Raw genomic sequence first — 27,363 nt, 5'->3', positions numbered from 1 at the left:
GCCTGCTACTTTCTGCGAACAATCGATCAGGCTAATCGGCCTGTAATTCGCTGGGTCTTCTCTTGAGCCTTTCTTGTGCAGAGGGACCACCTCCGCGGCCATCCATGAGGCGGGCAGGGGAGCACCCGCCATTGCAGCGTTTAAAACTGATGCGATTAGCATACTCCAGTTACCCAAGTCTGCACGAAGCAGGTCACCAGGAAGGCCATCGGGACCAGCCGCTTTGCGCGGAACAAGAGATTTTATGGCACCTTCCGCTTCTTTCCTAGTAAACAGGCTTTCCTCGTAGCTCCCATCGCCTCGAGAGATCTGTGGTAGAGCGAAGTCCATCACTTCTGCTACAGGTGCTGTGTACAATTTTGAAAAATGTGAATACCATAGATCCTCAGTTATGTTACATGTGATGACAGTGTCTAGGGGTCTGTTTTTCTTGCGTAATAAGTCCCAAAAGCCTTTTGCATTTTTTTCACCACTGGCGACACGGAGTTCCTGCCAAAATGCGTCTTCCCAATCTCTCCTTGCTAACTTTAACTCTGCTTTGTAACTCTTGCGTTTAGTGGCTGTTAGGGTAGCATCTCCACTTTTTACTGCCAATATTAGTGCTCTCTTTCCAGCACGACACTCTTTCGAGTACCAGCCAAATTTGCCCTGACGCTTATCAGGGTTATTGTTTCCCTTTTTTATTTTAGCCTTGAATAGGTCCCCAATCGACGTCGAGACCTCGCTAAACATTGCTGAAATATGATTTGGGCTGACAGGCTCATTTTCCAAAATGGCACAGGCCGCAGTGGTAACAGCTCGAATGCAAGAAAGTTTTTCTTCATCAATTGCCACTTTATCCCACTTTAATCGTCTTAGGCAATTTGTTGGAACCACCCCTCCCGAAGACATTAGCTCAGGTGCATCAAGATCTCCACAAGCTAAGTGACTCTCCCACCACCAGCGTGTTAGGGATAGTGAAAGTGCATTGTGGTCACTGTCCAGGGAAGGTAGAACTATCATATCCTTCATGTGGGACCACAGGGAAAAGTTTAGAAGGATATAATCTATCCTGGATGAGTGACCAACCCTATTATATGCATGTTCCCCCGCTAGGTCTGAGCGTGTTCTCCCGTTGGCTGCTCTCAAGCCATGCTCAAGTGTAAGGGAATTTAGCTGAATAATTCTGGGCGTCCCTCTATTTATGATTGGAAGATCAAGTAACGGGACACCTCTCCTTGAATCTTCGTCATACAGATCCAGAGATTCATCTGGCAATAGAGGCTCGAATGTACAATTAAAGTCTCCCATGACCATAATTAACGAGTCTCCGCTGCACTCACCTAGGGCTACCTCCAAAGCAGAAAGAGTTGGTGACAAGGCTCTCCCAGAAGCCCCACGTGTGTAGATATTAATAATCTCCAGTTTTTCAGCTTTCCTTGGGCATGTTATAGTTATGCGCATCAAATCTGGGGATTTTTGGGGATGATGATGTACTCTCCATCCTAAAGAAATATCTACCCAAACTAAGAGACCTCCATAAGGGCGACCTCTACCCGATGCTGGGATGCCTGCCGGGACAAAGAAGGTGGCATAACCCACTCTGTGCCTTGGTTCCACACACCACGTCTCTTGAAATGCACAGACTGAGTGGGGTTCAATGAGCGCCACCCAGTCCGGGGCATCCAACTTATTATTTAGGCCTGCCACGTTCCAGCTGATAGCTTTCAGGGTTGCATGATGCAAAGGCTCAGCGCAACCTACTTCCCTACCCTGTGTACCCAGAGTTTGTGCTCCATCCACTAACTCGATAATCTCAGACCAATCGCCTGAGAAGGGAGGCGTAATTGGATTGAGCGAGGGTTGGGGTGCAGAAACGTTAAACAAGGATGCCCGCCCAACTATGTGTGGTGTATTAACCCTAAGAGGGGGGGCATTAGTTACTACTATATCACCAAGTCACCAACCCCAGCCCTGGGATGGGGCTGCTTGGGTAGGTGTCCATGCCCTTGCTCTAACATCCAGGGTTGGGTTATGCGGGAACCATGCGCCTCTACCCCCGTCTTGCGAAAATTTCTTGTGCCCCATTAGAGGAGGGGGGTGATAGAAGTACCCCAGGTCCCTAGTTTGGATGTCGCAGAAGTTATAATGCGACTGCTGACTACAAATCATACCTGCTGCTCTGGGATCGTTAAAATTGATCAGCACGCAGTCCCCCGTTAGATCCTTACGTCTATTTCCAATCCATCCCACACGTCGGACAAAGGCTATTCTACCATCAATGTGCCCTGGGAGGGGTCTATTTGCTTTGAGCCAGGAGAGCGTTTTGTGTTTAAGGTCAGAATACAACTCGCAAGAACCCTCTTCAAGCTCAGGAACCCCCGTTAAAATTACCACATAAGGCTTACAACCAGGGGGGAGACTAGCATTTGGGGTGTGCCTTCTTGCCCTATCTTTAGCCGGGGTTTTAGCTACAATTTTTGCTGGGGGGTTGGATACAACCTGTTTGGCAGGAATGGGAAGGGATGGGGTTGTATCGCCCTTCGTTGTAGTCGATGTGTTTCCTGCTGCCTTGGTAGTTGTCACTAAGGGCTTGGTGTTTGTGACAGAGTTGACCTTAAGAGCCTTGGGAGCTTGGGAACTAGATTTATTCCTTGAGCGGGCCAAACTAGGCACAGGGTTAAGAGTTTGTGGTGCATGTATGGTTCCACTATTGGAATGCTGCAATTGGGAAACCTTTCCCGGAACAGGCGTCTTTTGGCAAGACACAAACTCAGGATGAGCTATAGTGGCAGAGGGAGCTATGGAGACAGCACCACTCGATAGCCCTCCATTTTCTTCAACCTGAGCCTTGGCGTGAAATTTGACTAATGATTTCACAGCATAAAAGTTATCCAGCATTGACTGTTCAACTGTAGCTAGTTTGCGTGTGAGGCTGTCGATCTTGTCTACGAGGGGCAGCACCACAGACTTAATTAAGCTCTCAACCTGGGGGAAAATACTGGTATCTAAAGAAGCCGACGGACCAAGTGTGCCCTCCAACGCGGTAGCTCTATTATGGGTCGTAAGGGATTTTTGGTATGGGACTTGATTAGTGCCAGTACCCCCTTTAGTCACAGTGTTCCTCTTTACTTTCCTATGTGGTTTTTGAGAGTCCCCCCTGCGGGGGCTAGCAAGACGCTTTCTCTTCTTTTGTTGGACTGATCCTAAGGCTGGATTCCCTACAGGGGTTTTTTGCTGAGCCACGGCTCTAGGAGTGCTAACTTCACAAGGCTTGGCAATCTAAGCTGGCATGGGTTCAGTGAGTCTGCAAAGGAGGCCTCCTATACTGAGATTAGGTTTTCCAATTTGCACAGTTTTTGAAAGAATGTGCTGGAAATTACCATCCTTTGCGTGGTGTACCCACATGGTTTTGCCTTGACTGTTTTTGCTGGCTGTAGAACTCTGTGCACTTCATACCTACTAACCCGTGTTAAAGTGCCTGTGCTCCCCCTTTCAACATGATGGAATTGGCATAACCCTATTTGGCATACTCAACTTACCTATAAGTCCCTAGTATATGGTATAAGAATGTACCCAAGGCATGTGGTAAGGATCACTCGTGGGCTGCAGCACCCATTCTGCCACACACTGCAGTGACAGTGCAAAAATGAGCACAGACCTACCATTGTAGCCTGGCTGTGCAGTTCTAAAACTGCAAAGTCAACCTGTCAAAATAACCCCTGTTGACAAGCACAAACCTTCCAAGGCTCCCCAGGATATTGTGCTTAGATTATTAAATGTATTAGCACAAAAACAAGAATTTAGCAGCACGAAAATTGAAATTTAGATGCAATTGTTTTGCTAGCCTATACATTGCCTCTTAGTTAAACCTCTCTGCCATAGCTGCCAGAGAGTTGAGCTCAGGTTTATTTCTTTATGTTAGTGGTTCACATTGATAAGGGCTGTGGTTGTTATTTGAGGTGGGTGCTTACCCCCTCAACTAATACTCCAATTACTTAGAGTTGTGTGGGTGTCGGATGGAAGATTGGGGCATAGCACTTTGGGTGGTGGTGGTTGTGGGGTCGAGGGGGCACCGCTGCCTTAAAATGGTGAGAGGGGATTGGGGCCATGCTGCAGGTCACACTTTGATCATTTTTGGTGATGATTGAGTGGTGGTATTTGGGTGGTGAATGTTGAGTGAGGCCGCTGGAGTATTCACCGGTGCCATGGTCCCCCAGTAAGATCTACTAGCCTGGGATTCACTACATAGGGATAGGCAGAGTGGAAACATGCAATTCAAACATACTTTACTTTCAAGAAAGTCACAGAGTACATTACATCTTAAGTCTGTCTGGCAAAATGATAAGATAAGATAAACACACCTCTGTTTTGAGAAGAAAAAGTAGGTCAAGTTTGTGAAGGACATTTTGGGATTATCTGCAGGAAAAGGAAGATTTCAGGGCATTTTTGATGGCTGGGATTAAAGTAAACAGTTCAAGGTGGATGGGACCATACAGGATGTGTAACAGGAGCAGTAATTCTGGAAATCCCTATATAGTGAATCCCAGGCCAGTAGACCTTACTGATGGAACATAGAAGAAGGTAGGGATATATACTGTTCGTTCTTTCTAGCCCCCCTTAAATAGAGATGCATATGAAGGAAGTGACATGCTGGGGGCCACCCGGGTCTCCTTGGATCACCTCTCAGCCTTCCATACTAAATGAAGAGTCAGAAGAACAGTGGAGAATATACCAATAATTGTTTTATTCAGATCGAGCCCTGTCTGCACAGTCCCGAAGAGTGGTACAGTGGCAACTGAAATCAACCCGCATAGAGATACATTATGTACGTTTCATAGTTGGGCAAAGACACACCTACAATGGAATTTTCCAGGCAGATGCAGCTGAGCAATGAAATACAAAAAGAATAGGTTTAAGTTCGGGTATCTCACACAACCTAACAGAGTCCAAGGTCATTTCACCCAGCGCCCGGCACCAGACAAGTGGGAGAGGGCCTTTACCTAGAGAGAAAGGTATGTGCTAGTATGAACAGTCTATTCATTACTAAGACAAGACTTCAGCAATTTGGAAACAAAACCTAACTGAGTTTTTTTTCTCAGAAACGCTAAAGAATTAATTTTAATCATCATTCAAAATGACGTCTTAAGCAGAAAATGGTGCCACAAATGCTAATTATACAGAGTACTGCGTAAACATTGTCAGATCTATTCTAACACACCCTCCTTTTAGCATGAGCTAAAACATTTTTAACCATAGGGGGAAAGAACAGAATTGTAAACTATAGCAAAATATCAAATTGGGATACAATTATAAACATTCTATACCATCAACATCAGACAGGGAAACAGCAAGGAGGGATGAATTCCCAAATATTCCTTCATCTATTTTTATCAAATGATCAACATCTTTCTGAAGCATTATAGCGGCATTTGTGTCATGCATTGATATTTTATTTTTAGGTGTGAAAACAGTGGTACAATAGTAACAGCAAAAAGGGAGACTCTGGACCAGGATACTGCAGAGCATCAATACCACAATAAGATAAATCTCTTTTTCAAGGATCCGTCCCATGCCGAAAAGGGACCAACTCCAATTCGTACCCTCCATTCCCTTGACATTTTCAAGAATATCTAAAATGTGTTTGGTTATATTCTTTGCCATAATCTTGATCCCGACTACACACTGATCACCAACTACAGTGCATACGCCACCACTTTCAGCTTGGATAAAATCCACTGCAAATTTAGTGTGTTCCGAATATATCCGCATACTTTCAACTGAGTGGTGATGTCACGCAAAGCTGCCACTGTAGTATTAGATACAATTTGCAGCTTGCATCCAAAATGTTCTCTGGCCTTCTCACCCATGGCCATGGAAGCACCTCTCAATGTAAAATTAGAAGAGAGGATGTATCCAAAAGTGATACCATTATTGTAAATATTGACCTCTATATCGGTTACTCCCTCACAGAATTCTTTCGTCAGTGTCCTTTTAACCCATCTTACTTTAGGCTTGGCATATTTACAGGGAACGCGGAAAGGCAGTACTATACCAAGAGCTACATCGTCTGAACCATTATAGACATTGGAATAAGTTCCATTAGACAAAAAGAAAAACCCTGGGTGTGCATAAATTGGCCACTCATAACCCACTGCAGCATACCTAGAGTTCATTCCAAAAGTACTTGGATCCTCTTTATTCACTAAAGGGACCATATATTTGTACACTACTATTACTGAACAATTTATATACAATGAAGTATCCATACTGTTCACAAGAGGACACACACAACAAGCAGGATAATAACCGGCCTCTCGAGGGACTGTCAACTCCTTATAATGCCAACCTTTTAATGTTACATTCTGTTCTTTCATATAAAAATTATCGCAATATGTATTGTTATCACAACCCAGGTAACCCACCCCCAGTGATTTTCTATGATATAGACCTGGTCCCGGATAAGCAAAACCAAACTCTCCTTTCACTTCTGTAAATTGGGGTGGTTGAGTATATGTGCAATATACTAGTGATAAGGGATATGTAGTCCACACACTGGTGACAGATTGAGTGGGGTAAGAAGCTGTCCCTTCGCCAAAGAACCTCATATGTATTTCCAAAAATACATTACTCGGAGCAGTTATTTTATTTTGTCTAGGGGAAATGACCTTACCTGAGCATCTTCCAAAACCCATGATACCCCACAGAGTATTATTATCAGCAGAATCAAAAGAACAACACATATTATTGTGCTTTTCCTTGACCACATCATATTATGCTATGCAACAGGAACCATTGGCTGCTCCTCCTTTATAACCTTTCTGCCAAAAGGGTACATAATGAATTCAAAGAAGGAAAATGCAAGAAAATATCAAGTTCAGAGTGTCCGTAAGGGCCTCACTGGCACAGGCTCCTATTGACCATCAATAAGTTGGCACTCTTGAGCACTGGCGGTGGAGCTTGCTCTGTCCTAATCGCTTCTTCTAATCTATCCGACATTGATAAAGGTGGTATACCAGCAGAGTATACTTTTGTTTTCCCTGACTAATGTTCAAAACAGTAAAGGCAAAGCAAACACAGAATTTCCACTCATTTCAGTTATTCGTTGGTACTGTTACTTAGCACCTATCTTGTACCATCCATCCCTAATCTTTTTTCTCCTTAGACTCAGTAGCCCTCAGCCGAGGGCGCAAATTGTACTTGGCAACCCCAGGCACTGTATGATCAATGAACAAAGGCTCCTGGATAGCTAGTATTTCTGGTGGAACAGCCTCATTGTACTCCTCAACCAATCCTGCTGACTCCGGAAGATTGGCAGCATGAAATTTCTGTTTAATATGTAAACCTGCACAAATCAATTTAATCACTGTCCCATTAAAATGAGACCCATTGTCACGCCAGAAATTTTGAGGCAAACCGAATCGAGGAAAGTACTCTTTAAGGAGTACCTTCGCTGTTGTAATGGCTGTATTATGCTTAGTGGGTGGGCCTCAACCCATTTGTTAAACACATAGATAATCACTAAAATATACATAAGGTTATTACAGCTTTCTAGCTCAATGAAATCAATTTGACGGACTTCAAATGGGAAGTGGGTGGTGCAAAATTACCAGGCGGTGTAGGGGTACCCATCCCTGGGTTATGTCTCCCACATGTCATGCAATGTTTTACCAAATGCACAGCTGTCTTAGAGATAGTGACATTGTGCCAAACAGGGTAATTTACAAATGCCTTTTGCACTAATATGGGCTGGACCACGGGCCATAGTAACCACAGGATGTACATATACTTCAGCCAACATCTATTTCTGTTCTCCAGATTTATCAATCCAACATCCTCCCTCGTTTAACTGTGCTGTACACTCCTGCCATTTTGATAATCCTCTATCGTGGCTTCGCTTTGTATCTCCTTCACACTTTCAACAGTGTTTTCAAACATAGCAATTTCAGGATCCCACCTAGCTGGACCTGCAACAAACATGCATTTCATTTTACTTTGGGCCGTCTCCTTAGCTACCTGAACTGCAATTGCATTTCCTCTACCCACGTCATCATTAACCTTCTTATGAGTGCTGCTCTTAATTATTGCTAATCTCCGGGGAGCCTTAAAGCAGACAAAAGCCGCCATATAAGGTGCCCATGTTGGATCTTGGTACCATGAGAGGTAAGAAAATCTCTATCTGCTCACAGTCACCCAAAATTATGCGCAACTCCGAATGCGTACTGGCTGTCAGTATAAAGATTGACAACCAGTCCTTCGCTCACTTCACAAGCTCGAATAAGGGCAGCAAGCTCAGCGGCTTGAGTCGACTGGTAGGGGACCCGTGATGTCTCTAGCACCGTCTACAACATAGTGATAGCGTTAGCTGCAGTGGTAGTGCTATCTGGTAATTTAAAACAGGACAACAATACACACACTTGAATAGGGGGTCCATGGGAAAGTTATTTAAAGACCAAGTAGTAATCAATCCCCAATTTACAGTATACCATAACAAAAAAGAAACTACTGGTCTAGCACAAAATAATAATATACCCCAAATTCAGAGGTTGCAGCCTGTAAGCCTATGCTGGGTTGGAAAGGAATCCCATCAGCCCACCAAATGGCAGAACTTCATCATCTGGGATTTAGAAAAACTGGTACTTGATAGTACAGCTCACCTGGTGTAGTGCACTGTTCTCAGAAGGGAGTAGTAACGTGGCTGGATTCATAGTTGCACATCATTTGATCGTAATATGTTTAGAAAACAATGTCAATTCATAACCAGTAAGACGTACACTGGTGAGGTGCTCCGTCTTTGTCTTTTTCAAAAGTGTATCCACAGCATGGGGTACCATAACTGTGAGGTACAGAGGGAACTGAAATCAACCAGCATAGAGATACATTATATTGAGATACATTTCATTGTTGGGCAATGACACTCCTACAATGGAATTTTCCAGGCAGATGAAGCAGAGCAATGAAATACAAAAATAACTGGCTTTGGTTCTGGTATCTCACACAATCTACCACGGTCCAAAGTCGTTTCACCCTACGCCTGCCACCAGACAAGTGGGAGAGGGCCTTTATCTAGTGAGAAAGGTATGTGCTAATATGAACAGTCTATTCATTACTATGACAAAAAATCAGCAATTCAGAAACAAAATTAAAAATGGTATCTTAAGCAGAAAATGGTGCAGAGAATGCTAACTTATATAGAGCACTGCGTAAGCAATCTCAGATCTATTCTAACACATATACCATGGATTATTAAACTAATTGTTCAGAATTTAATGCAGTAGAGAATAGCTAATAATAGTCCACAATGTGCAAGTACAACATTATCAGAAAAATGTAGGAGATGTGGTATTAAGGAAAATAAAACTACAGTTTATCACCCTGAAGCTAAAGGACAGGTGGAGCACTTCATCGATGTGATCAAGGAGGCTATGAAGCCGTCAATCAATTGAGTTATTAATTGGTACAAGGCTTCAAAAGAATGGAAGGTTAAAAGAAAGGATGGGTGAAAATGGTATAATAGTGAATAAAAGAGTTGGTGGGTGAAGGGATCCATGGGTGGGTATTGGGTAAATGGACAGATCGGTGAAAGGATGGTTTAAATAAAGGGTGGATACAGAATGGATGGATTTGGATTTGGAATGTTGGTGACAAACTGGATGAGCGAAAGAAAAGCCTAAATAATGGTGGGTATGGGTTAATATAGAAGAATGAAAGGATGACTTAATAGTTCCTTGGAAGAACAAAGAAGGGAGCGTTCTAGAGAAGGACATGCTGCTCACCTACTTTGCTTGCGTGGTTAGCTACGGCTCAAAGTGGGGGATATTTTATTTTTTGACCTACTCCATTGACTCACTGTATTTGTTAAGAGAGGCAGATATGTATCACATCCATCATGATTCATCACCCCCCTCTCGGCCCATGGTATTTTGATACCCATGACCTAAGTGCAGTATGGTTCAACTCATGACTGCAGTGTTGGCTGGGCAATGTGCGTCTGCTTCATTTAATGTGGCATTTACAAAGTTTTCAATGCATTGCAAACTGCAAACACAAGGAGCGTTTTCCTTCACTCACTCAGTCACCACATGGTATTTTACTGCTTTATTCTTTCCTAAGGTCTTCCATCCCAGTCTACCAAAAAATGTAAAAACAAAATCCATTCTTGGCATGTGCCACATTTTTGTATGGCCATTTGAAGTGATTCATAAATATATTTCATGGTTTCCCATAACAGATTTACACCTGTTCAAGTTTTTTGCTTTTAACTTTTGTCAACTACATTGATTGAATAAGCCAAAGCATGACGATGATCAGTGACGCCCCACTATTTTGTAGCAAAAGCTCTACCTACCCAGGCTAATCCCTCTACATCACCCTGCAGTAGAGTAAATCACATTTCCTTTCCTTACTGCCCCGGGAATTAATATGTTGAAAGAATTTGTGTTGGAGTCAGGTAGAATGTGAAAGTCATTTTAAGAAGAGAAGGGCCATTACAATTAAAGTAAGATAATTGTCCACTCCAGCTGCAGAGAGTAGCAAAGTACCCTATGTGCTGGCTGCATGCCCCCATTAATTTAGCAAACAACTTGTACTACACAGTGCATAATGCCTTACTCATTAATGAGTGGTAATTTATTTTTCTCTACTGCTACTGTGCCACCCACTACAATTTGAAACAAAGTTTTTACTCTGAGCATTGTTTACAATTTAACTTTTTCTTTTAGCTTTCGTCCTGATATACCTACCCCTGTTCGTTCACCACCACCACTGACTAGGCAGGAGATAGCAGCCCAGCTATGGTGATAGAAGCTGGAGGCCATCCAGTAAGAATACTGGCAGCTGGTGGACCTGGAGGAGGAAAAGGCAGAAGTAGCTGCCTCTGACCTGGGCCCCAGTTCAGCAAGCCAGCCACAGCTTCCCTGTCATTACATTGCCATCGGTGTCACCAGCTAGGGTCCCTAACTGCCACTGCTGGCAGTGCGCCCCACTCATACCAGCACCTCATCCTGCAGCTGATTGACCATTTGGAGAGCCAGTTAGGGAGCCATTTGGGGAGGATTGAGCAAAGTATGGACCAGCTCTGTTTCAGAATTGATGATGACCTTATTTAAAAAGGTTTTTTTTTGGTGCGAGTGAGACCGGGTGTTTTGGAGTTTTTGTTCTTTGGACATTGGTTAGCGATGGGTTAATTTGTTTGGTGCGAGGAGTGGGCCTGTTGTGGGTGGAAAGGGTGTTTTTTTCTTCCAATAAACGGAAAAATAAAATTAATACCATAAATTATGCCAGAAGGTTTTTTTGTGTCTTTTATTTTTACTTTGCATTGCTACATTTTTGCGCAGCCTGTTTTTTAAATGTATTTCTCAAAGTATATGACTGTTAGGAGGGTATGCACCCATCCCTATATTGCCTACAGAAGCTTAGATAATCAATTACACATGTTATCTCTGTTGCAGTACAAGTTAATTACGTACCAAGTAAAGTAGTTCACTTCACCCCATAGTTCTCTTACCTGAATAGATGAAGTGGTGGCTGGTGGCTGCTCACTCTGTTAATCTTCCAACACCTTACTGGAGGTTTTCCCAAGGTGACTTCTGTATGGTAGTGGTAGTGTGCTAACAGGGAAGGTATCACAGCGAGTTCCCACTCCCACATAAGTGATTTCCAACTTTAGGATTCATCAAAAGGATCACAGGTAACTAATTGAAAGAAAAAATGAGAGTTCGTAGGTTATACATATACATTTATATTTAAGGCTCCCTGTTTTCCGTTTTTACCAATTTTTACAAATAAATACAGACAGAAAACAATGTGTTTTAAGGTGGATAAATACAGAAATGTGTGCTTCTTTGAATGAACCTCAGTGCTGTCTTTTATGAATTATAGCCCAACAGCTGAGCAGATGGACAGCATGGAAAATGAAAAAAACAGGATGACATTACTTTAAATAATGGCATTTGTCAACATGCATTTGTGGTAAAATGCTAATATTTACCAGTATATGTATTAGTATGTAATAGTTGGTAGCTTAAATAATGAAAACATGACAGACATCGAAGTATGAGTGCACGTATAACAGTTAAATAAATATGGAAATGTATAGTTTTGCAACATAATTTTGTACGCAAAACACAAAATAAATATGGATAAATACAGATAAAATTGGCAAAAAATAAATATGGATGAATACAGACGGAAACATTAAAAAAATAAACATCATAAAACGGGAACCCTATTTATATTATAGCTTTAGAAAGACTGAGGACAGACTACTACCACCTTAACAAATAAAAAAAACATATTATAAGAAAAACTAACAATAGTAAATTATTCTGAGCATTGGTGAGCATTGTATTTGGAAAATAAAGTTATGAAATCCTCAAGTCAGTAACAATTTACTCAAAGACAAGGTTAAGCATTTTATTTACACATAACAAAGACCTGAAAGATGAAGTTTGCGTTGAGAAATGGCGTTCCTACTTATGCATGGTTGGGTAAGTGGGCTGGTGTTGGCTATTGCTCAGGTAATAAAAGATCCTGCAGTGAGTTGCTGTCCCATTTAACCGCATTCGCCCCAAAGAGTGTGTCATCTATTTGGTGTAAATTAAGACATACCTCCCCAAAAAATCATACAGCCCGGGAGAAGAGGGCTCGGGGTTGTGATGTATGGATGGGAATGGGGATTTGGGGAAAGGTGTGACTAAGACAAACACAAAACGATAATAATATTCATCGGGACAAAGAGCAGCACATCATCATCATCATCACTATGTTGTGGAAGGAAACAAAGGAATGAGTATGACACTGTACAGTTAAATACATTGCAAACAGTTCTTCTGCCCAAGAGACCCTAGTTATTTGATACCTAAATGTTCTGTCTTTTAGGTTTAAAAAAATAAAATTATGGGCAGAGTGAATTGAACCCATCCAGTTCTAAAAATAGAACTGTGGAAAGAATATTGAAACTGTATTTTCAAATTGGGCGGCACATCTGCATTCTCCTCGGGAATGTCTGTTATTTTTTTATACCTATCTGAAGTGGCCCAGAAGGTAAGCAGGAGTGTTGAGCTCAGCTTTGGCCTCTTGTTCGTGCAGTAGAGGAGAATGCCTGTGGATTGAAAAACAGTAACTGTATTGTAGAGTCAAGGAGGACAGAAGGGAAGTAGGCTCCATGAGGAGTGTACCAAAACGACTCAGAAAAAGAGCAAAAAACAAGAAGATTTGGAGTTTTACATTTGCCACCAGTGCAACACACATAATCAGCAAAATTTCCCAAATCATCTCTCTCCATTCCACATACCAGAGCAATAGGCCTCAGAGTCATGATTTCCCTTCGAAGTTGATAACTTCCTAATTCTATCTGTTGATGCGGTAGCCCCACCCTGAGTCCTCCCACCCTCATCCTGACTCCAAATAACTCCGTCCCAGTCCTGATCCGAGCAAGATAGACATGTAGTGCACTGCTGTTGAAGAACAAGTAGAGAAAAAAATGTGCAGTATTTTGTATATAATTATGCTTGTTAACTAAAGTGATTGGTATGGTGGTCTCTGAAGAACTCGAAAAAAGGAGTAAAACGTACAGGTACATTTTTGCTAGGTAAGTTTGTAGAGCCCAATCACCTTCAAGAAAAATTATCACCCATCAGGCACCAAACATTGCATGTCATCACAACCAGGTTTACAATTAATTGAACACCCCCCTCACTGTCTCCCACCACATATCATCACTCACAATCACTCACTCATTGTTTCAATAGTTGTAGTTACCTCTCCTAATTCATGCACGGATAGGTTAGGTAGCAGGGAAACAATTATATATTTGACACAGGCAACCTTGGTATTGGCACTCTTGTAAATCTGGTCTAGCCCTGCTAAGTGATGCAAAGAAAGGATAGGCATGCGAGGGTGGCAGGTATTGTCTCCAATATCATGAAGGAATTATGGAGTTTTCTTCACTGCACACTAGTCCAAGTCCAATCCGGCCATATATGTGACTAAAAATGGTGAGCAGCAACATCCGATACAAACATAATGTTCCACTAACAACTTTTTTTTGCAAAGAAAGAAGTTGAACATGAAAAAATGAAAAAAGTCCAGGGTGACACTGGCATACTCAGTCCGGAAAGTTGAGTTTGTCCTCAAACTCAGGTGGTTCATCGAGACGTTCGTCAGGTCACATACTTGATTGTGACAAATCATCCTCCTCTTCCTCCTGTGCTGTGTAAGAAATGATGTAATCACATTGTATGAAATGTTGGTTCATTTTGATCATGGTCAATCACTCCACATTTTGAGGCAAGAGACTGGTCCTTCTCACTGTAACAACTGTGTCAGCTGCACTGAACACACACGTAGTAGACACACTGGCTATAGGACAAGCCAGATACTTAATTAATAGCCTGCTGGGCTCTGGCCAATGGCAGATCTCTATTGGGGGAAGCAGGGGGAACTCACTTGTAGAGTGCACTGTTCCTACAGGGAAAAGAAACCCTTTTCCAGTACTACAACAACAAATTCAAAGTAATCAATAATGTAGAACTATGTTAACTTACACATTTAGTATTTTATCTTTCTACATATATGTGTAGTGTATCCGTTTTTACAGAGAATACATCATAGCTGTAAGTCTTTTTGTATATAAAAGTAAATTTTACGCAAATGAATATTGGTTAATATTTTCGCAGTTAATGAGTTGAAAACCATATGTGTTGCTGACTCATCTCTTGGTCAACTGGGGAAACATAGTTCATAGTCACTCATAAAACTGTTGACTCAGTTTTCTCACGACATGGTGCCCAATGCATTTCGGGACCTGAAGGTACCCTTCGTCAGGGGAAAATCCTCTGTAGTGTTATGTGGCTGTAGAATGGATTCCTATACTCTGGAGTATAAACCTAGGCTTTCCTAGACACGTGGTGGCTGCAAAGCTAAATCGTATATAACCTACGCGTACTAGCAGGTTGCTGGAGGATGCCCAGGATTATCCGATAAAAGAGAACAATATGGTCTCACCTATTGAGCACACACCCAGTCTGTGTACTACGTCGATCTAACAGACTAGGCGACGAAACTACCGTTACCTCACTCTGCACGTGTCCATTTACGCACATTCATGCTGCGGGCTCCCTGCCAGCATCTCTAGAGACACAGAAGTCTGGACGAGATATTTCTTATGCTTTAAGGCATTTGCAGACCGTGTTCGTTGTACCTTGGAGACTATTACAGTTTTTCCTGAAAGGCTTGACGATTTCTCTTTTATCGGATAATCCTGGGCATCCTCCAGCAACCTGCTAGTACGCGTAGGTTATATACGATTTAGCTTTGCAGCCACCACGTGTCTAGGAAAGCCTAGGTTTATACTCCAGAGTATAGGAATCCATTCTACAGCCACATAACACTACAGAGGATTTTCCCCTGACGAAGGGTACCTTCAGGTCCCGAAATGCATTGGGCACCATGTCGTGAGAAAACTGAGTCAACAGTTTTATGAGTGACTATGAACTAAGTTTCCCCAGTTGACCAAGAGATGAGTCAGCAACACATATGGTTTTCAACTCATTAACTGCGAAAATATTAACCAATATTCATTTGCGTAAAATTTACTTTTATGTACAAAAAGACTTACAGCTATGATGTATTCTCTGTAAAAACGGATACACTACACATATATGTAGAAAAATAAAATACTAAATGTGTAAGTTAACATAGTTCTACATTATTGATTACTTTGAATTTGTTGTTGTAGTACTGGAAAAGGGTTTCTTTTCCCTGTAGGAACAGTGCACTCTACAAGTGGGTTCCCCCTGCTTCCCCCGAATAAGGATAGCCATAGTTTGTGTTAGCCAAACACAACACCGTAGAGTAGCACCCTTGGATTCGAGTAGATTACCTCTTATTTATATTAATGAGTGCACCTCAATTTCTATTTTCTGCATTGGCAGATCTCCCCATACCAATACATCATTGTGATCCACATAGACCTCTTTTGGGTCATCCAGATACTCATGGAACATCCTGTGAATGGTCACTGGTGCTGCCACTTGCTCAACCTCTATTTTCTTCACATCTGCACTGGACTTAAGCCCTGCCATTTGATACTAAACTAATGCAGATGTTGTGGATGATTCTTGTGTTCCTGTTGTTGCTGCCAGTGTTCTTGTTGCTGGTGTTGGCCGCTGTGAGACAACAGGACTTTTCGTTCACACCAGTGATTGTGAACCTTTCAGATACCTTCTTCAGCTGGTTCTGTAGCCGATGCAACAATGGTATAGCTTGACCTATCGTACTGTCCCCCTTGCTAACTTTCCAGGTAAAACCTCGAACTGGAGTAGCGTCTGTGTCAGGCATTTGACTAGGCCCAATGTTTCTGCATTTATGGTCATAGGTTTCCCAATTGCATCCCCTCCTCTTTAAATGACATAGTCATTGATTGGTCTGCACTGCTCATACAGACGTTGCAACATGTAACAGGTCAAATTCCAATGTGTTGGCTCCTGCCTCAGGGCTTTAACTGGTACTCTATGAGCAAACGGAATAATCTGCAACTGCTTCTGGACTTTAAAAGAATGGATGAAATGAGTACAGATTCTTCTGCAGGTGGTCAGTATGTTGCTGACTATGTCTTCTTTTCTGAGAAAGTCTTGCCTAAACATGTTGATGCAATGTACCAAACACAGGACCCTGAAATAGCCACTGTCTCACATTTACTCATATCTGAAGTGCCACCACATACACATAGCACTACTCTAAGAGACGCATTTGCACAAACCTGAACTGGCACGATTACACAGGTGCTGGAGAGGACAATTGTACACCATGGGATACTCGGCTTATGCACGAGGGGTCTGGTATGGGTGAGACTGGGGACTCCCTTTTAGGTGGTGGACTCCTATATAGACATTGAGGGTAGGTACGTCATTGCTAAAGGTGTCCTGGACAGTAGACCTGTGATTATTGCCTCGCTATATGCTCCCAACACTGACCAAGCAGTTTATCTTGAACTCATCTCCCACAAACTGGCCACATGGCATGACACTCCTATGATATTGGGCGGTGATTACAATGGTGTACTGGACGTCTCACTGTCCCGTTCCTTTCCTACCTTGCCTGGTACAGCCACACATACTGCCATGAAAGCATTAAATAACTGGGCTACACAATGGCACTTGACAGATGCCTGGCGACATCGAAACCCACTAGATAGAGTATATTCCTATTATTCGGGAGCGCTTGGCCTTCACATACGACTGGACCCCTTTATGGTAACCAATTATATTTTACCCTGTATCGCTGGGTCACATTATATGGGGCGTACGCACTGAGACCATAATCCTCATGTGATGGAGCTGGAGTGGGAGGGCGGAATACTGCCGATCCCCATCTGGTGACTTCAGCCGGATGTGTTGCTGGACATGCCCTTCCGGGACCACTGTAGCGCAATATTTTGATGAGAATGCAGGTTCAGCCTCGTCGCCACTGCTGGAATGGGACGCTCTTGAGGTGGTCATATGGGGGCATTCTCTGGGGGCGCAGGCGGGCATTAGAGCTCAGCTAGAAAAAGACTGCACCAAATTAGAGACACAATTGGCATCCAGTGAGCAGGAAGCCACTGGAAGATTTTCGTGACGGCTTGATTGCCACAGGGAAGAGCATGCATGCCTGTTAGAACAGTTGAGATGTTTTAATTATGCAGCACACTCAGCGTGGGTGCACCACATGGGGCAAAGCGGGGAGAGTACTCACATGGCTTGTTCACCAGGATGAATTGGCGGCTCCGGTAGCATCGGTACGCACGGCGCAATGCGGTATAGCATATACACAGCGAGACATACATGATGCGTTTGTGATGTACTATCGGGACCTATACAAATCTTGCATGCCCGCCACACCCTTGGAGCTACAGCTGTACCTTGAGGGGATAATACTACCACATCCTACATGTGCCCAAAAAGGGGAACTGAATGACTCCCTCCTCCCTGAGTTAATTCGGGACAACATATTCTCACTCTCCAATGGGAAGTCGCCGGGTCCTGATGGACTACTGACTGAAATTTTTCAAAGCCTATGCGCATATACTGGTACCGCAACTGTTGAAGGTGTTTGAAACTGCGATCGATGAATCCACTCTCGTGGACACACAGAACAAGGCTTTACTGGTGTCTCTACTCAAAGCCGATAAATATCCTGAATACTTGGGCTCTTATCGCCCTTTAGCGCTCTTAAATACTGACTACAAAATCTTTGCATCCATACTTGCAAAGCTTCTCTCACCCATTGTGATAATGTTGGTACAGCCGGATCAGAACGCTTTTGTTCCCGCTAGGAGTACCTCGCTCAATATTCGTAGGCTCTTTAGGGTACAGCATTACGTAGTACAAGCGTGGCCGAGCTCTGGCTGCCTGGTGCTCGACCTAGAGAAGGCCTTTGATTCTTTGGAATGGCCCTATCTAGCGGCAGTTCTCCGTAAATACGTTCTTGGAGATAATTACATGAGTATGGTTCAGCTGCTATATCAACGGCCCATTGTTCGGGTTGGGACCGGCAAGCTAATTTCAGAACCTACTCAGGTGAGACGAGGGTTGCCCCTTGCCCCAGTTACTCTTTTCCCTAGCCTTGAAACCACTAATGATGGTGCTTAGCAATGACAGCGAGGCTTGGGGAATTGAGTTTGGAGACGAAATGCCTGCGGTTTTCTCTACGCTGATGACCTGTTATTGTATTCCCTCATCCCGTCACCCATAGCAGAGGCACTTACAGTCTTCGAAGCAGTATCAGGCCTGCAGGTTAACTGGGCCAAATCGGTGGTTTACCCCTTTAGTGCAGACACGGTCGAAACAGAAGTTCTCCTCAGCGACTCTCCCCTCTCGTGGTACTTCACAACGTTGCGCTACATTGGCATCTTCATATACAAGATGCCTGATGATTTATTAGAAGGAAATTTAACGAGGGCAATATCAGCGATCAGAGCTCAGATACAATTCTGGAAGTCACTCCCACTGTATGTCATGAGCCGCATCACCTTGATTAAGATGATCGTCCTCCCAAAACTATTACATTATTTCTCGATTCGTCCGATATATGTTCTTGCCAGAATCTTCTGCGAGCTGGAACGCATGTTTCGGGACTTAATCTGGAACAAAGGCAGGCCTCGTGTAGCCTTGTGAAAGCTATATGCTCCCGCTAGTCATAAAGCATTGGCAGTCCCTAATATGAAGCTGTACTATATAGCGGCCCAGCTACAGTGGGTGACAAAGTTGGTTGGTGGCAGGGGATTGGTGGACACAGCATCTCTGCAGCAGCCCTGCGCCCAATCCCAAATCTGCCACCTTTTCGATCCCATCACCAAGCCCCCATGACCATCTCAATTACACTAGGCTACAGTTGAAGCCTACATCTTACCTGCGCAACGCTCACGTATGCTCCGGTACTCCCACTCCTAGGGACGCCGAGAGGGAGGACGGGCACCTCCGAGGAGGCTCTTACACATTGGCATTCAGCAGAAGTGGATCCCTTGGGCGACTTATATTCGGAAGGCGCACCACTCACTTGCGATGCCCTAGCGAGAGACAGTGGGGCAGGGTAGTTTCTATTACATACTTCCCTAATTAGAGCCCTGTCGGACTCTTGGGGGGACTTCACAACTGAGCCGCCAACACACCTGTTACTTCAATACCTGCATGTCATGGGGGAGGGTTCACACATAGTGCACTGGCTAGTGGCAGCTCTCCTTACCCATACGCTGAAACCAATGCTATATCCCCGCACCCGCTGGGAAGAGGATAGAGGCACACCCTGGACGGAAAAGGAATAGAGTGCTAATCTGGCCAGCTCCACATACATCCAGAGGAACTCCAAATTTAGACTGATACAAACGTACATTATACAAAGGGTGTACCTTTCACCCAATAACATAAACAGATACTTCCGCATCGCCACATCTGCATGCCCCCGTTGCCAGCAAACCTACTCCACATGATATGGTGTTGCGCCTCTCTATACTTCTATTGGCAGAAAGTGGCCACAACACTTGCACTCTGCACAGAAACGTCCTTGCTGCACTCATGGGAAGTCCACATACTAAGGCTTTAAGCCAGGTCTAAAAAAAAAAAGCAAAGTCATGTGACGATTCTGGGATCTGGAGCTGATAGTAGCAAAGCGCTTAACCATGAAGAGGTAGAAACATAATACTCCCCAGGAAATGATCAGCTGGGAAAGGTCGCGCATGATCTGGGCTCACAATATGTGCGCAGGCGGAAAGCACAACACTACACAGGGAGGAAACAGCAGTACTCTGCAAATACCTCATAGCACAATACTGGGATAACATTCACGGCCTTTAAGAATGGGAAAGACGGAAATGATGCAGGTGCCCCTTCCGCTAATACCCGATCCGATCCCTGATGGCCCGAACTCAGAGACAATAAGTATGTGGCAGTACGTCTGTGTCGTAGGTCAATCACTGAGAATAGCCTCCAACCCCTAGCCACTAGACAATAGCCTGGATGATAGAGCCCAAATACCACCCTAGCCAGCCACAGTAGGGCCCAGGTTGAAATGAGCGTGTGAATGCCTAGTGATGTTACGTGTATCCTTTATGCTGTAATGTGATGGCAGTTTTTCTTTTTACTCATTGTTAGTTTTGAGGTTTGATTAACATATGTGCTTTGGCCCATCCTAATCTTTTCGCACAATCTCCCAATATATAGCTGGTTGCAATACAAGCTCCTATTCTCCAAGCGAGCTGTCGATTCATACCACCTGTTGCAGCTGTTTGACTAAATAAGGCATGTTTGAAATATATTGAGCGTAACCACATGCTAGTTGGGAATTGAAGAACACAAATATTAGCAGGAAGTAGCATGCTATGTTTTACTAATATAGGCCACCTGTAGGGACAACTAAATGCCATGGTGTACTGTATTCGAATTTCTGTAAACTGATACAAACATGACAATTGATTACATAATGAAGCTTTGTATATGCAGATGTGCTGCCTATGCAAATTCGACTCTGATATTAACTTCAAGAAAACCAATAAAGATATTTAAACAAAAAATGATGAAGCGCTGGAACCCCAACTCTAGCAAAATAGATCCTACTTGGAACCTTCCGTTTCAGGCGGATGGCTGCCACAAATCTAAAAATTCCACTGCTTCAACAAAAGAAAAAGGGAGGAGGTCCAGCGCTAACACTTTTGCCAGCTTCCCATTGTACATACCTGCTGCTGTGTGGTTGTAGTTGTAGAGCCCATCCTGTCTTAACATTTCAACAAGAGTAGCCTGGATTTTCTTCTTTTCTGGGGCCACGGACGAACACAACGTTTGAAAAGTAGGTGGTGGTAGACTCAGTGTGGGTCGTGTTGAGGCAGTCACTGTATGTCACGGTTTCACCATCTGACTCAGAGTCTTCTTTTGCCATTGTGAAGCCGCTGAGGTGGATGAATCTGCTGGTGCACTGCTGGGGACAGGGCTGCTTTGGAAGAGGATGTTACCCTCTCCTTCCTCATCATCACCTCCTAACCATGATTGCACTTGTAGCTGATGTTTCCTGGCTCTCCTCATCTTCACCACCATGCCCATGTTCAGCAATTTCTTTAATGTGCTTCTCCCAATGGCTTGTGTGATGTTTTTCATATGGGTTATTTGGCCTTCAGTACCATCATGGGAGCCAGGCTTACCTTGATGAACACTTGTGTGGCAAATTGTGACTATTGCAATGCGCTCTTCCTGTTTGCTAATCTTAAAAAAGTCCCCAACTGGGACAAAATACTTTCTTAGTGTGCCAATGCCTGCATGAGAACTGGAGGTAGGGGTGTGTGTCATTGGTTGCCTCTCTGCAGTGCATGCTTCTACTGAGACAGGGGTTGGTGAAGGTCTCTGCCAGTGCTTTGCCAATATGGGATCTGGTGGTGCTACCTGTGCCACATCCCAAGGAGCAGATTTAATAGTGATGTCGGACTCCTCTGTAAAAAGGCAATAACAAAATAAAATAATTAAAATGAACAAAATAAAAATTAAAAAATTAAATAAAACTTACATTTTTTAAATTAAAATAAAAATGATCAATAATTGTTGATGTTTGTATGGGAGGATAAGAAGAAACCTATTTTGAGGCTAGGAGGTTCAAAATAAAAAATGCACAAAATGCATGTCATATATAAACACAGTGTATCACAATCATTTTCTTAAAATATGTGTACTATAATGATCCTCAAGCATAATATTAAACTGATATCACATCCACGCATGCAAGCATATGGCAAAGGCACGCTGGTAGGATACACAAAATAGCCACCTGTCACATGGTCAAATGACAACGGTGAACAAGGAGGCATGAGGGACATAGAGCACATGCAAGTGTATGATAAAAACAGACTGACTGGTTGCACAAAATGCCTGCCAGTCACATGGTTCATCAACAACAGTGAGCAAGGAGGCATGGGGAACAAAGAACACATGCAAGCCTATGGCAATAAACATACTGACTGATTTCACAAAATGGCCACCAGCCAAATGGTCAAACAGTAACAGCGAGCAAGGAGACATGGGGAACTAAGTGCAGATGCAAGCCCGTGGCAAAAACTCACTGGCTAGGTGCACAAAATGTCTGCCAGCCACATGGTCAACCACAATAGCGAGCAAGGAGGCTTGGCTAACAAAGAACGCATGAAAGACTATGGCAAAAACACACTGGCTAGATGCACAAAATGGCCACCAGCCATGTGGTAAAACAACAACAGCAAGCAAGGAGGCATGGGGGTAAAGAACACATGCAAGCCTAATGACACAGACTCCACAAAATGGCCACGGATCACATGTCATGTAGAACAAAGACAAATGGTAGCGTAGGGCCAGGGTGATTCTATTCTGCCCCCTTTTCGTTTACATTTTTTGTGGGACTCGGTTGAACCGAGTCCAAAGATGGTTGCCAACACTTCCAGGTTTAAGTGCTGGCAGCCAATCAAATTTCAGTAGAGTTTCAGTAGTCTGCTGGGCTCCCAGAAATCTATATTTTTAAAACTTAAATATCTTTGGAACTGCTGAACGGATTTACACCAAATCAGCACGCTTTCTGAACCAACATCTAGCTTTCCACCATATCTGGTGTCATTCCGTTCAGCGGTTCGGGCTGTAGTCATGTTCAAAAAATGAAAAATCCCCATACACATAACATGAGGATAACACGATTTGGAACACCCTTTTTTCTCAGCCCTCGCTTGACAGATCGTCAATGTCTCGTGTTCACAAAGGTCTCTGTATATAAAATAGTACAAGTATGTAACGCACTCCTACAACAGAAACCCTAACGTACATGTTTAGTGTGCAGATGTATCTTTTGCCATGAAACTCCCATCTGGATGGTCTAATCCCATTACCTGATGGGTGAGAGTGTACGATCATATTTTGGTTGGGAACTGGACATCCCTCACTAATGTGTCGGTCAGCTGCTAGGCGAATGCTTCGGCGTTCAGCAACCCATCAAAGGCAGCTGAAGTATCAACTCTGATTATGTTAGGAAACACTAGGGTTTATATAGAAAATGGTATTCTTGTCTTGGGCCGAGATTGCAATCAGTCTGCCACTGTTTATATTTTACTGATAGCTGCATCGTCACATGGGTGTAATAATAAACTCATTTATATCATGCACATGAGGGCCATGTTCCTAATGTCAAGGTAGCATGATAGTGTGCTCACAAAGTGGTCCGTGTCAGCAAGACCAGTGTTTTTAAGAAACTAGTTTAAGAGTCACAAATGAGAATGTGTGCATACAGTTGATGTGGCAAAGAGAGAGTAACTTTAGAAAAAGGACTGTGTTCATATAACAATTACACTAATTCCCATGGGGCCTACCTCTGGCACATGGCACAACTGTTTAAAATGTAAAAATAACATGTACATAATGTTTCCTAATTTATCTTGTATCATTGTCATCTGTAAACTGTTTGTATGTAAGGTTGTAAAAAATTGGCAATAGCCCTTTTCTTCCGATGTGTACGCCCCTCATCTAGTGCTCTGACGTCCTTATTCTTTACTTTGGGCCTCAATGTACCCATTTCTGGGTTATTGCCTTTTAAACTTTCTCTGGTGCGTGCATGTTATTAGTCTGTTCAAAACACATCTCCATGCAGCATCTCTCCAAATACTATTTTCAAAATTGCAATACAAATTTACTTAGGGCGTGGCTTCTCTACCACTACTGACCGTTCAGGGATTACCTGTCCTGGCCCTCCTGCGCCCTGTTCCCACTTGTACTAGGCATTGTCATTGTGACCAAAACTTCCATTGGTGCACTTAGTGCAACTCCAGTAACAACTTCCAACACTACACTGTCTCCCCTGCCATCTCTACCAATCTCAGCTGCAGGAGCAGGCTGAGTCGGTTCAATCCTTCTATCTGTATACAGATGAGGTCTTGAAATCAACAATTCATTTTAGAATTTATCGTCATCTGATTCTCCATTCAATCTTCACTCTTTTGTTTTGTCTTTGTTCTTGTCTTGCTCCGTTTCCATACCTTTAGTAGTGAATGTTTTAACACATTCCATCATACCTCCCCCACAACTTTCTCTTGACAATGTACTTTGTGCTCCAACCAGCTCCTAAAAGTTTTTTTTTTATAGTTGTATCCTTCTTTTCCCTTTCCTCTTCAGTTGCCATGTGATCCCATTGATTTTTATCAAGCACCTCAAATTGTGTAGTTCTTGGCATTGGGTCCTATCAGACATAGTTTGTCTCAAGCAATCCAATTTTCTGATATTAAAGGTTTCCTCCATTGGTACAGGTTAAACCTCATGATGCGCTGTATATGTATTCCATTCAAAGTTCCAGACACACGTCTAATACCCAATCTCTTCCATCATTTCATTTGCTGACATGCTTTCACTTGACAACTTCTGAATCTCTCCAGGTCTAGGTGTATCCTCTTTCTTAGGCTTGAGTTTTGTAAATACTCCACCCATGTTTTGCACTAAACAAACCCAAACAACCCGAAATGGCAAAATAGCATGATTAAACAAACTCAGAGAACAACAACTAATAGCGGCTCTGTCAAAGGTCAACCTATCACAATGTGACAATGCTGGCAAATAACCACTTAGAGCATATCTAGTTTTGACATCACACCAATCACAGTGCTGCTCCATGACTGCGCAACCAATCACAACACTATTTGTTCATGAACGGAAAGACAATTACAAAGCCACATTAAATTGCATTAAATCAATAAATTCTTGTCTGTTCACCCTAGATAAAAGTTAGTAAATACCCCTTTCGGTGCTCATGACGGAATGGTTCTGTCATGAGCACCAGTGCTCGTGGGCTCGTGACAGAACCATTCCGCCATGTGCACAAGCACACTGAAACCCTGCGCTGTAAACAACAGAGCAGAGAGATTTCCTTTTTTTGGCCTTGGGAAGTGGGGAAGAGCTTGCCCAACCTCCTGTGGCATTTTTTTTCAATGTAATGAGTATCGCGCGCATGGCACGTTGATGTCATTACATTGAAATTGAAACTTAATTTAAGTTTCACTGTTTCGGTGCTCGTGGGGCTATCTCAGCCCTCCGATCACCAAAACACATGGGAGATGTATCATTGGAAAGGGGAGACTTTCCCATTTCATATGGTACCCCTCCCTAGTGGATCCCTGCTTGGGGATTGCCCCTGGAAGGGTGAACCCCAAGCAGGGATCCAGCCATTTGGCACCAGGAAGGGGGAGCAGCCCCTTAGGATAGGTATTTGCTCCTCCATGTTTAATGGGATTATTCAGTCTTTCTGCCCCCATGGGGGCAGATTTGGAAAGTACCCCCAATTTGCCACCCAAGGGGTAGAAAGCACTTTAGTCACCAGGTATTTTTTCTATAGTTCAGGGATGGGGCAGCCCAGAGTAGGTATGCCAATGCCCCCATCCTGCCCACAGAAATGCTAAAGTTTTTCTGCCCGCCAGGAGGCAGATGGGGGTAAGCCAACTAGGCACCAGGGATTAGGGTTTTTTATACATAGGGGCTACCCAGAATGGGCATACCAAAGCCCCCACACCAAAATAAATTACCACAGTATTTCTGCCCCCCCCCCTGGGAGGCAGATGGGGGCAATAGCCCCTTATCTGCCCCATGGGGAGGCAGAAAGTCCACTAGACACCAGGGATTATTTTTCAAAGTTCAGCAGTGGGAGCTGTTCAGAAAGGGCATGCCAATATCTCCTCCCAGAATTTGCATGGCAATGCCCCCAAGCACCAGAAAAATGAGGCACAGTCTTTCTGCCTCACGCAGGAGGCAGATTGGGCAATAGCCCCTGATCTGCTCCGGGGGGCAGAAAGCCCACTAGACACCAGTGATTATGCTGGGTTTTTTTATACGTAGGGGTGAGGGCTGCCCAGAATGGGCATGCTAATGACCCCAGTTCCCCCCCAAAAATGTACTACAGTCTTTCTGCCCATCCCCCTCGGGCGGCAAAGAGCCCACTTGGAACTAACCTTTTTTCTTGCAATGTGCATAGCTGTGAATATTGAGACCTAGCTCAGCCAGCACCTAGGGAAACCCATCAAACCTGCACATTTTTGAAAACTAGACACCCATGGGAATTGAGAATGGGGTGACTTGTGTGCCTCCCACCAGATTTTCTTACCCAGAATCCCTTGTAGACCTCAAACTTTGTAAAGAAAAACACATTTGCCTCATATTTCTGTGATTGAAAATTCTGGAATCTGTGGGGTGCCACAAACTTACGCCCACCCAGCATTCCCCCAAGTGTGCAGGCACTCGGCCTACCCACACAAGTGAGGTACCATTGTTATCCGAAGACTTAGGGGAACCAAAAATAGAGAAACAAGTCTTATTTCCAATTGACTTTCTTTGCATTTCTGTCTTCCAAATGTAAGACAATATGTAAAAAATGTCCTCTAATTCACATGCTATTATGGGTACCCGCAAAAAACCACTGTTTCCAAACTCTGTATTTTGGGATATTTCGGAAACATATAGATTTCTTTGGTAGTTTTTTTTCACTCTTTATATTTTACCAAATAAATTGCTCTATGCCCGGTACACAATGAAAACCCATGGCAAGACACAATTCAATTATTGGCTCTGGGTGCCTCAGATTCTTGGTAAACGTACAAGTCCTATATATCCCAGCAACCAGAACGGTCCAGTAGACATAATGGTATATAGCTTTAAAAAAGATGTAATTCACCACAAAAGTCCAAGCTCAACGACGCAGTTTAATGGAAGTCAAGCGGGCATTGCGCGATAAGGAGATAAAGTACGCCATGCTTTCTTCAGCGAAACTCTGTCTTGAATCAGGGGGCAAGACATGGTTCTTTTCCTCCCCCGCAGATGTGTGGGATTGGCTGGAGGTCTGGCCCCGGGTGGAGAAATCAAATAACGACCGAAA

This window comes from Lissotriton helveticus, chromosome 2_1 (genome assembly GCF_964261635.1).
Source record: "Lissotriton helveticus chromosome 2_1, aLisHel1.1, whole genome shotgun sequence".
Lineage (NCBI taxonomy): Eukaryota > Metazoa > Chordata > Amphibia > Caudata > Salamandridae > Lissotriton > Lissotriton helveticus.
The sequence above is the reverse complement of the archived record's forward strand: the minus strand, read 5'-3'. Positions refer to the sequence as shown.